Source organism: Hordeum vulgare, chromosome 7H (assembly GCF_904849725.1).
Source record: "Hordeum vulgare subsp. vulgare chromosome 7H, MorexV3_pseudomolecules_assembly, whole genome shotgun sequence".
Taxonomy (NCBI): Eukaryota; Viridiplantae; Streptophyta; class Magnoliopsida; order Poales; family Poaceae; genus Hordeum; species Hordeum vulgare.
The window spans coordinates 225,198,566-225,209,738 of record NC_058524.1 but is presented as its reverse complement, the minus strand read 5'-3'; positions in this window follow the sequence as shown (position 1 = coordinate 225,209,738).

Sequence of the window (11,173 nt, the reverse complement as noted above, 5' to 3'; positions counted from 1 at the left end):
ATCATTGTTGAGAGAACTTCACTAGTGAAAGTATGAACCCTAGGCCTTGTTTCCACGCATTGCAATACCGTTCGTGCTCACTTTTACTATTAGTTAGCTTGCTGTTTTTGTAATTTCAGATTACAAAAACCTATATCTACCATCCTTATTGCACTTTTATCACCATCTCTTCGCCGAACTAGTGCACCTATACAATTTACCATTGTATTGGGTGTGTTGGGGACACAAGAGACTCTTTGTTATTTGGTTGCAGGGTTGCTTGAGAGAGACCATCTTCATCCTACGCCTCCCGCGGATTGATAAATCTTAGGTCACCCACTTGAGGGAAAATTGCTACTGTCCTACAAACCTCTGCACTTGGAGGCCGAACAACGTCTACAAGGAGAAGGTTACGTAGTAGACATCAAGCTCTTTTCTGGCGCCATTGCCGGGGATGTTAGCGCTTGAAGGTATATCTTTAGATCTTGTAATCGAATCTTTTAGTTTCTTGTTTTATCACTAGTTTAGTCTATAAAAGAAAACTACAAAAAATGGAATTAAGGTTGCCTCATATGCTTCATATTTTTTATGTCTTTCGTGAAAATGATGGAAAAGAAATTTGCGCTCAAGTGCTAAAAGAAGAATTACATAGAATGCTTGGCATAAAATATGTGAATGATGAGCATGATTGCAATGTTGTTAGTATGAATTCTTTGAATACCCATGATGCTAATGATATGAAAAGCCACAAGCTTGGGGATGCTATGTTTGATGAAGATGATCTTTTTAGTTCCCCCACTTTGAATGATCAAAATTATTATGATGAAAGCATGCCCCCTATCTATGATGATTATTGTGGTTCTAGCTTTGATGTCGACTCCCACCTCCCACCTCCCACCTCGGTGACCTCATGGCGATCTGGATTTCTAGCCGGCGTTTGATCCTCGTTCTCCGCTCATCATCTCAGGTGAGCCCTAACGTTCTCTTACGTGGTCGTGCATGGCTCACATGGCTGGTTCCACGTTGGATCTGGATTTTTCTCCTGGTTTGGCCTTCACGGATGAGGTTTATCGCAGCTCTGGTTTTCCGGTGCATCCAATGAAGCATCGACGTCCTTTCACAATGGTTGCCTCCTTTGGACGCCATGCTTTCCGCCTTTCTGAGGAATCTGTCGCCGCCGCGCTTGAATCAGCTATTGGTGGTTCGACCATTGAACTGAGGGTTTCCCAAGTCGCTGACTTGGTTTTCTCTTTCAAGGTTTCTTGCCAGCAAGTTGGTTTTTACATTCTGGATTTTCGCTCTTACAAATGTTCAAGCTTTAAGTGCTATTTTCATCTATGGGGTTATGGTGGCCCTAATTGGCGTCGAGAATTCACGTTATGGAAGAAGCAATGTGATGCAAAATGGATCATTGTTAGCCTGACCAAACAAAGAGCAGCACTAGGTCTGATGGTAATGCATTCCATACCTCTTAAGTCCTCTCTTAAGTCGGGATCTTCTGCTCGCAAGAAATTAACTTTTGCAACCCTACAGCAATATGACGTTTGCAAAGGCTATAGATGCCCTGTTTCTCAAGATGAGCTTATTACACTTTCCAAGGCTGGTTATTCGATCCCTCCGCAAGAACATGTTATTATTAGTGCTCCACCGCCGGCGGAGCTCCGGTGGACGTCAGCCTCGCCACACATCACCTTTGGCTTGGTTCATCAACACATATCTCATCCTGGATCATCCGGTAACTTAATGGAAAAAATGCGAGATCAGTAGGATCTCCTCCTCATCCTACGTAGATTCGGCTCATCCCTCTGCGCTCGGCGAGATTTCAAAAAATTTCAAAACTGATTTGTTGGATTGCCCCGACAGTGGGCCTCTCTCTGAGCCCATTAATGGGTCATCGGCGATGACATCTACTGCCGGGCCAGAATCTTGTTCTCAGCCAGATATTCCCTCTTCGCAGGAGGCCCACCAGCGCTTCGACGAGTTGAATAATGGAATGATTAAAGAGATTTATTCTTGCACGTTTTGCTTGTCTCAAGGGCATCTAGCTTCCAACTGCACCGCCACGCTGATTTTCTCTGCCTGCGGCAATGTGGGCCATGCCAAATCTGACTACACTTCCTTTATGGGCGATAATTGTCTTGCTTGGAAACGCAAGAGCCCCACCACCTCCACTGTAGAAGATATCTCGGGAACCTTTGCTATTCTTGGGGAAACCGCAAAGCCTACCGAGAAGTTCCTCCCCTGTCTCGTCAAGCCCATCGTCTCCCCGGACTCCCTCTGAGACGCCGCCATTGACGCCGCCTCCTCCTGTCTCGTCGACTACAATGGCCAACTTCAAGCTCGATCCCCTGCGCTTCGTCCCACAGGGTCATCACATCATCGACGGAGGCCCTGATCGCCTACCGCGGACCTTCATCAGGCCGGCCATCCCCATTACTCGTAGGCACGAACAGTACATCATCGCCGAAGTGATGCCAGCCCCTCCTGCCGAGTTGGTGGCCCAGGTACAACAAGAGGTTGTCGCCCTACTGCTCAATAGGGGTTTTCATGTTTGCTCAACACAACCATGGATTGAGGGGTTGGTCTTTTTGAGCTTCGAGATGCTGTGGAAAGTTTCGCTGCAGTTCAGATGGTCCCTCAAGCACTAGGGAACGACACCTTTGTTCGTTTCATGCGACATAGCGATGGTGCATGCTTTCGAGGGCAAGCAGGTTTTCGTCAAGGCTGCCTGATGCTTCTTGGGGTCCCTTTGGAATTCCACAATACTAACGATCTACGGGATGCTGTCAACACTTTTGGGGAGTTTCATCATTGGGTCAGCGATGACCCATATTTGGTTTGATCCATTGTCTTCGCATCTTTCCTTGAGGATATGCTGGTGCCACGGAGCGTCACCTTTTCTGAATATGCTTCCTGGGGAGGGGCTAAGGTCTCATGGTCTGCGCCAGTGTACATCCTGGGCGCAACTTTTGCTGAGCAGATGCCCAACGATGAAGACCCCATGCCCATCAATGGCAACCGGCATCCATTTCCTGGTCAACTGGTCAATGATGGCCTGTTATTTGCACTGCCGCCATACCTTGCTCTGGGATGGAACGCGGTTCCACCACCTCCCCCAGAGCCAGAGCCGCAAGCCCCTGAGGCAGGAGGATGGGGTTAGGAACCCGAAGCCCCGGAAGCACAACCTGATGCACCTGCACAAGATCAAGAGTCGATGGTCATTGATCAACCAACCTCCTCTGATTCTGTTCACGAGCTGGTGGTTCTAGACCCTCAGCCTGCTGCTGCTGAGGCCGATGCTGTGGACATGCCTGTTGTCAACCCTGCTGCTGATGAGGCGTCTGCTCCTGATCCTGCCCCTCCCAATGGTGGTGATGCAGCGGCAGTCGACAATGCCGGAGACGAGGAGCCTGTGGAAGCAGATCGTGCTAAGGAGGCGCCTGTGTTTAACCCCCTGGCGATCGTCGCATACCAATGGCCTATGATTCAACAAACTAACATGGTTGTTGGTGCGGCAAGGGTTTTTTATGGTCCACCACTGCCACCTGTGATTTCCTGGGCCAGGTCCTTTGAATCTATTATGGGCGCGACATGTACTATGCATGTTCCTCGCCATATTCAGATGCCGCCAGTGCTGCCGATCATAATCCCCAAGCGATCATGGTGGTCTGCTTTTGATGAGGAGGTTGCAGGACCACACTTGGCGCCTATAGAGAACACCCCTGCTCCTTCCCCTGAGGTAACACATGACATCTATCTTTCAGCAGCAGAGGATTTCTCTTTTAATTCACCTGCTGTCAAGAAGAAAGGGCCTCGTAAGCAGGCCACGCCCATCGTCGACTCCTCGGTTCGCCGCTGCACGAGGGGTTCTATCAAGCGGGATGGCTTCAAACCAGTCCTGCAGGAACTCCCAATGCATGTTCCCAAGAAGAGGAAGCCCAAGGAAAAGCCTATGCACGACCCGGTGGGTGAATAATCGGCTCAAGAGGAGGTACCACCAGCAACGCCAATCCCTGTACTGCAACCAACTGGTCAGAAGCTTGGGATCGCTGCTGAGAAGCTCTCTATGGATCGTCTTATGGAAGATCCTGCTGTATCCAAGACCCCATCTGCTGATGTTTAAATCAATGTTGTTATTACTCTGTTTTGCTGGTTGTTCAGTTCGTCAGACTACTGCTTGTTGTTTGTTATAGTGTTCTGAACCTTGGTCGTGTGGGTTATTATGTAACTCCACTTTTGCTATATCTCATAGTTCTCATGGATAGTAGATCTACGAAAAGTTGGCGTGTTCTCTGCTGGAATGTGCGTGGCCTCAATTCTGATCATAGACAGCGAGCTGTTTGTAACAAAATCGATGAGAGCTTGGCCTCCGTAGTATGTTTACAGGAAACCAAAATGCAGTACATTGACTTTCGATCATCAAGAAGTTTTTGTCCTAAAAGATTCGACCAGTTTGCATACTCACCCTTTCGTGGTGCCTCTGGTGGGCTTATCACTCCGTGGAACTCCTCTGTTCTTAGTGGTACCTTAGTTGAGTGCCAGCCCTTTGGCCTTATTATCTCTTTTACATCCAATCATTCTGCAGAATCTTGGACCCTCGTAAATGTCTATGGCCCTTGTCAGGGTGAGGCTAGAGATCTTTTTGTCAGCTGGTTATATAATATCAACATCCCTACTGATGCTAATTGGTTGTTGCTTGGGGATTTTAATTTTATTAGATCACCATGTAATAGAAACCTTCCTGGGGCTAATGGGAATGATATGTTCATCTTCAATGAGATCATTGGTAACCTTGGTCTACTTGAATTGACTATTAAGGGCAGATCTTTTACCTCGTCCAATATGCAAGATTCACCTCTGCTAGAACAATTGGATTGGTTTTTTGCATCTGTTACTTGGATCTCATCATATCCTCTGACACAAGTCCTCCCTTTGGCTAAAACTGCATCTGACCATGTCCCCTATGTAGTTACAATTAACACTTCCATCCCAAAATGCAATCTCTTTCGATTTGAAAACTATTGGGTTTAGATGGATGGTTTCATGGATTGTGTCAAGGACTCTTGGAAAATACCATCTAGGAAAGGACATATCACTGCCATCATCATGGACAAGTTGAAACACTTACGTCAGGCCCTAAAGAAATGGCAAACCAGTCTCTCCCAGCTCAAGCTTCTTATTGCTAGGTGCAACCAGGTTGTGCTTTGCCTTGATGATATGGAAGAGCTAAGACCCCTATAAAGACCTGCAGCTACAATCCGTTTCATCAAAGTTGGAGAAGGGAACACTAAGTTTTTCCATGCCATGGCAACTGAAAGATATAGAAAAAATTATATTTCCTCTCTTAAGCTGAATGATGGTTCTATCATCTCTGATCATGAGAAAATTGCTGGATGTTTCTGGACTTCTTTCAAGGATAGGATGGACTCCTCTCAGGGTATTAATATGGCTTTTGACCTACAGTCCCTAATTTAGAAGGTGGATGGGCTTGATGTGCTAACATAACCTTTTACCAAGTCAGAAATGGATCAGACAGTGCAAGGAATGCCCACTGACAAGGCCCCTGACCCTGATGGATTCAATGGCCTATTTTTTAAGAAATGCTGGTCTATTATCTTCCCTGAATTTTACCAACTTGCAGCTGATTTCCATGCTGGAAATGCCAAGCTTGAAAACATGAACTCATCCTATATTACTTTGATACCCAAGAAGAGTTCACCTGAGCAAGTTGGTGACTTTCGGCCTATCTCTCTCACAGGGATGGGACTTAAGTTTTTATCTAAAATGGTGGCCAACAGACTGCAACTGCAAGTTATGAAATGCATACACAAAAATCAGTATGGCTTTATCAAATCTAGAACCATCCAAGATTTTGTGGGTTGGACATTAGAGTATTTGCACCAATGTCATCAGTCCAAGCAACCCATTGTCATCCTCAAACTGGATTTTGAAAAGGCTTTTGACTCTGTGGAACATGAGTTCATTTTTCAGATTCTCAGATACAAGGGTTTTAATGATAGATGGCTGCTATGGGTGCAACAGTTGCTCACTTCTGGCTCCTCCTATGTACTTTTAAATGGAGTTCCTGGAAGGAAGTTCATGTTTAAGAAAGGGGTCAGACAGGGGGACCCCATGTCCCCTCTTCTCTTTGCAATTGCTGCAGATTTCCTTCAAACTTTGGTCAATAAACTTTTGGAGGATGGACTCATTCAATTACCAATTCCCTGCCATGATAGAGACTTCCCCATAGTACAGTATGCTGATGATACTCTCATCATTCTACCTGCAGAAGAATCTCAGTTGCTTGAATTCAAAAAAATGCCACTTCTGTTCTCCCAATCCACTGGTCTTTAGGTGAATTATCACAAGTCTGCTCTGCTCCCCATCAACATAGATCAAGGGCAACTCCAAATGTTAGCTGATGCTATTGGTTGCAAGGTGGGTTCCTTGCCATTCACCTATCTTGGATTACCTGTAGAAACAACCAAACCAAGGATAATTGATCTCATGCCCTTAGTGGATAATATGGAAAGAAGGCTCAGTGCTAGTTCCTCCTTCCTAGCTTAGGGGGGGCGTTTACAATATTTGAACTCAGCTGTGTCTTCGGTCCCTATCTTCTTTGTCTGCAGCTTAGATATTCCTCCATGGATCCTTAAGCAGTTAGAGCGGATCCAACGACAATGTTTATGGAGAAAGAATGGTCAAGATCATGCCCGCTCTCTTGCTGCCTGGGACCTTGTATGCAGACCTAAGATGAAGGGTGGGCTGGGGATCATGAATCTTGCTGTCCAGAATGAGGCCCTGCTGCTCAAACATGTAGAAAAATTCCTGAAGAAAGCTGATATACCCTGAGTCAAGCTAATTTGGAACACATATTACCACAACACAGTTCCCCAAGGTACTTCACTTTGTGGTTCCTTTTGGTAGAAGGACATCTGCAAGCGTCTGGATAATTTCAGAGCTGTCACATATGTTCAACCGAACAGAGGAGATACATTCTTGTTCTGGTCTGATGCCTAGTTGATTGGAGATTCTATCAGGCCCGTGGCTTCTAGGTTCCAGAGACTATTCTCATTTGTTATTGATTCTTTTTGCACTGTTGAGGAAGTTTTCCATGCATTCCAAGAGAACAGTATGCTTTCCATGTTCCACTTACCTCTCTCTGAACAAGCCTATCAAGAACTAGATACTGTAACCACTCTGCTTCAGGACATTGCTATAAACCATAATGCTGATGATGTATGGCTCTGGAGTAAAGATTCTAAGGCTTACACTGCCAAGAAGTATTATCTTCATATCCACCAGCCCATCATACCAAACCCCTTGCTCAGCTGGATCTGGAAGAGCTGTTGTACTATGAAAATTAAGATGTTTGCCTGGTTGCTGATCATTCACAGACTCAACACCCAAGATATGCTGGAGAGGCTTCACTGGAATGTGCCTGATTCAAATCTATGTGTTCTATGCCATGCCAGGACCAAAGAAGACAGAGATCATCTGTTTTTCAACTGTCTTTTCAGTACCAGGATCTGGAATTACCTTCAGATATCATGGCAGGGACATTCCATGTGGACTACTTCTTTAGCTGCAAGAAGAGACTTTCATCATCCCTTTCTTCCCTGAAGTTGTCTTCATTTCTTGTTGGAACATCTGGACTATGAGAAATGCCAAAGTTTTCCATCATCGCCAACCCAGGTTCAGAAAATGGAGGTCTAGCTTTATTCATGATATTTCTCTTCTAGCTCACAGGATTAAACCTAGTTTTAGGGATGATCTCCTTAGATGGATAGCATTTTTACCTCCTTGAGGTTTGTATCTCATACACCCCCTCACTTCTATTCTTTTGTATATTATTTTCCTCCCTTGTACATACAAACTCTTTTTATGGGATTAATAGAAAAGACCGTGGGGTGATTCCCTACAGTAGCCGGTCAAAAAAATGATTATTATTGTGATGATACTTATGCTATAAATAAGAAGGATGATAAAACTTGTCATACTCTTGAGTATCCTTTCACTGAACATCACTCTTTTAATGTGGAAACAATTTGTAGTGCTCAAGTCTTTTACGATACTCCCACTATTAATCATGAGGATAAATTTGCTATTGTGGAGAGTAGTAAAATTTCTATGCTTGTAGATCATGAAAAGAATGCTTTAGGTGCTGGTTATATTGTTGAATTAATTCATGATGCTACTGAAAATTATTATGAGAGAGGAACATATGCTTCTACATATCGCAATAATATCAAGTTTCCTCTCTATGTGTTGAAAGTTTTGAAGCTATGCTTGTTTTGCCTTCCTATGCTAGATGATTCTTGATCCAATAAGTTGTTTGTTCACAAAATCCCTATGCATAGGAAGTGGGTTAGACTTAAATGTGTTAGTCATATGCTTCATGATGCTCCCATTATGTTTCAATTCTTATCTTCTATGTGAGCATCATTGAAATCATCATGCCTAGCTTGAAAGGAATTAAAGAAAAGTGCTTGTTGGGAGACAACCCAATATGTATCCTTACTGTTTTTGTGTGCTCACATGATTAAGATACTGTATTAATCATGTTTTCTTGCCATAGTTTCAATAAAGTGCCAAGTAAAGCCTTTATGATTAGTTTGGGTGATAGTTGTTTGATCATGCTGAAAAAGACAGAAACTTTGCACTCACGAAATTATTTTTCATTCCTATCCAGAGAGTACTTTTAGGTTGATTCTTTTTTATGCTGATTTATATACAAATTGCCTTAATTTTCATAATTGTTTCAGAATTTTTGGAAGTGCAGAAGTATGGTTAGCATTCAGATCATTACAGACTGTTCTGTTTTTGACAGATTCTGTTTTCAATGCATAGTTTGCTTGTTTTGGTGTTTCCATAGATTATATTGAGTAATATAAATTGTGGAAATAGTAAGATACAGTAGGAATTGTGTGAAAATAATTATGAGTCTTGTTTTTACAGTACCCAAGTGGTTGATTTGCTCGTTATCATACTAACCCATCTCATGAAGTTCCGTTAAGTTTTGTGTTGTGAAGTATTCAAGTTTTGGGTAGAGTTTCGATGGACTATGGAACAAGGAGTGGCAAGAGCCTAAGCTTGGGTATGCCCAAGGCATCCCAAGCCAAATTAAAGGACACCAAAAAGCCTAAGCTTGGGGATGCCCCGGGAAGGCATCCCCTCTTTTGTCTTCAATCCATCGGTAACGTTACTTGGAGCTATATTTTTATTCACCACATGATATGTGTTTTGCTTGGAGCGTCATGTATTATAGGAGTCTTTGTTTTTTGTTTTGTCACAATCTTCCTTGCTGCACACCTTTTTGAGAGGGATATGCACTCATCGTGAATTTTCTAGAATACTCAATGAGCTTCACTTATATCTTTTGAGCTAGATAATTTTGCTCTAGTGCTTCACTTAAATCTTTTTAGAGCTCGACGGTGTCATATTTTCTAGAAATAAAAACTCTCGATCTTCACTTATATCTTTTTGAGATTGCTCTCTCTAAGTAACTTGGTAATTGGCGTGTGCTATGAAATTAGTCCTAAATATGATAGGCATCCAAAGAGGATATAATAAAAACTTCCATATTCAAGTGCATTGATCAGTAAGAGAAGTTTGATTCCTCACAATTAGTTTTGAGATATGGATATGGTAATATTAGAGTCATGTTAGTAGGGTGTTGTGAATCTAGAAATACTTGTGTTGAGGTTAGTTATTCCCGTAGCATGCACGCATGGTGAACCGCTATGTTAGGAAGTCGGAGCATAATTGATTTATTGATTGTCATCCTTTGTGTGGCGGTCGGGATCGTGCGATGGTTAACACCTACCAAACCTTCCCCTAGGAGTATGCGTTTAGCACTTTGTTTCGATTACTAATAAAAACTTTCGCAATAAGTATATGAGTTCTTCATGACTAATGTGAGTCCATGGTATAGATTCACTTTTACCTTCCACCATTGCTAGCCTCTCTAGTACCGTGCAACTTTCGCCGGTCCACAAACCCACCATATACCTTCCTCAAAACAGCCACCATACCTACCTATTATGGCATTTTCATAGCCATTCCGAGATATATTGCCATGCAACTCCCACCGTTCCATCTCATGACATGTGCCGTCACTTTTATATTGCCATTGCATGATCGTAAGATAGCTAGCGAGATGTTTCAACGTCATACGCTAAGCTAGACCGTTGCACATCCCGGTACACTGCCGGAGGCATTTCATATAGAGTCATCATTGTTCTAAGTATTGAGTTGTAAGTAAATAAAAGTGTGATGATCATCATTATTAGAGCATTGTCCCATGTGAGGAAATAAAAAAGTGAAAAAAAGAGAGGCCAAAGAGCCCAAACAAAAAAATGAGAGAAAAAGAGAGAAGGGACAATGCTACCATGTTTTCCCACACTTGTGCTTCAAAATAGCACCATGTTCTTCATGATAGAGAGTCTCTTGTTTTGTCACTTCCATATACTAGTGGGAATTTTCATTTTATAACTTGGCTTGTATATTCCAATGACGGGCTTCCTCAAAATTTCCCTAGGTCTTCATGAGCAAGCAAGTTGGGTGCACACCCACTAGTTTTCTTTTTGAGCTTCCATACACTTATAACTCTAGTGCATACGTTGCATGGCAATCCCTACTCATTCACATTGATATCTATTGATGGGCAAATCCATAGCCCATTGATACGCCGAGTCAATGTGACCATCTCCTCCTTTTTGCCTCACAACCTCCACCACACTCTATTCCACCTATAGTGCTATATCCACGGCTCACGCTCATGTATTGCGTGAGAGTTGAAAAAGTTTGAGAAAGTAAGAGTGCAAAAACAATTACTTGGCCAATACCGGGGTTGTGCATGATTTAAATTCGTTGTTTGGGGATGATGGAGCATAGCCAGACTATATGATTTTGTAGGGATAACTTTCTTTGGCCTTGTTATTTCAAAAGTTCATGATTACTTTGCTAGTATGCTTGAAGTATTATTGTTTTCATGTCAATAGTAAACTATTGTTTTGAATCTTACGGATCTGAACATTCATGCCACAAGAAAGAAGTTACAAAGGACAAATATGTTAGGTAGCATTCCACATCAAAAATTCGGTCTTTATCACTTCCCTACTCGAGGACGAGCATGAGTTAAGCTTGGGGATGCTTGATACGTCTCCAACGTATCTATAATTTTTGATGGTTC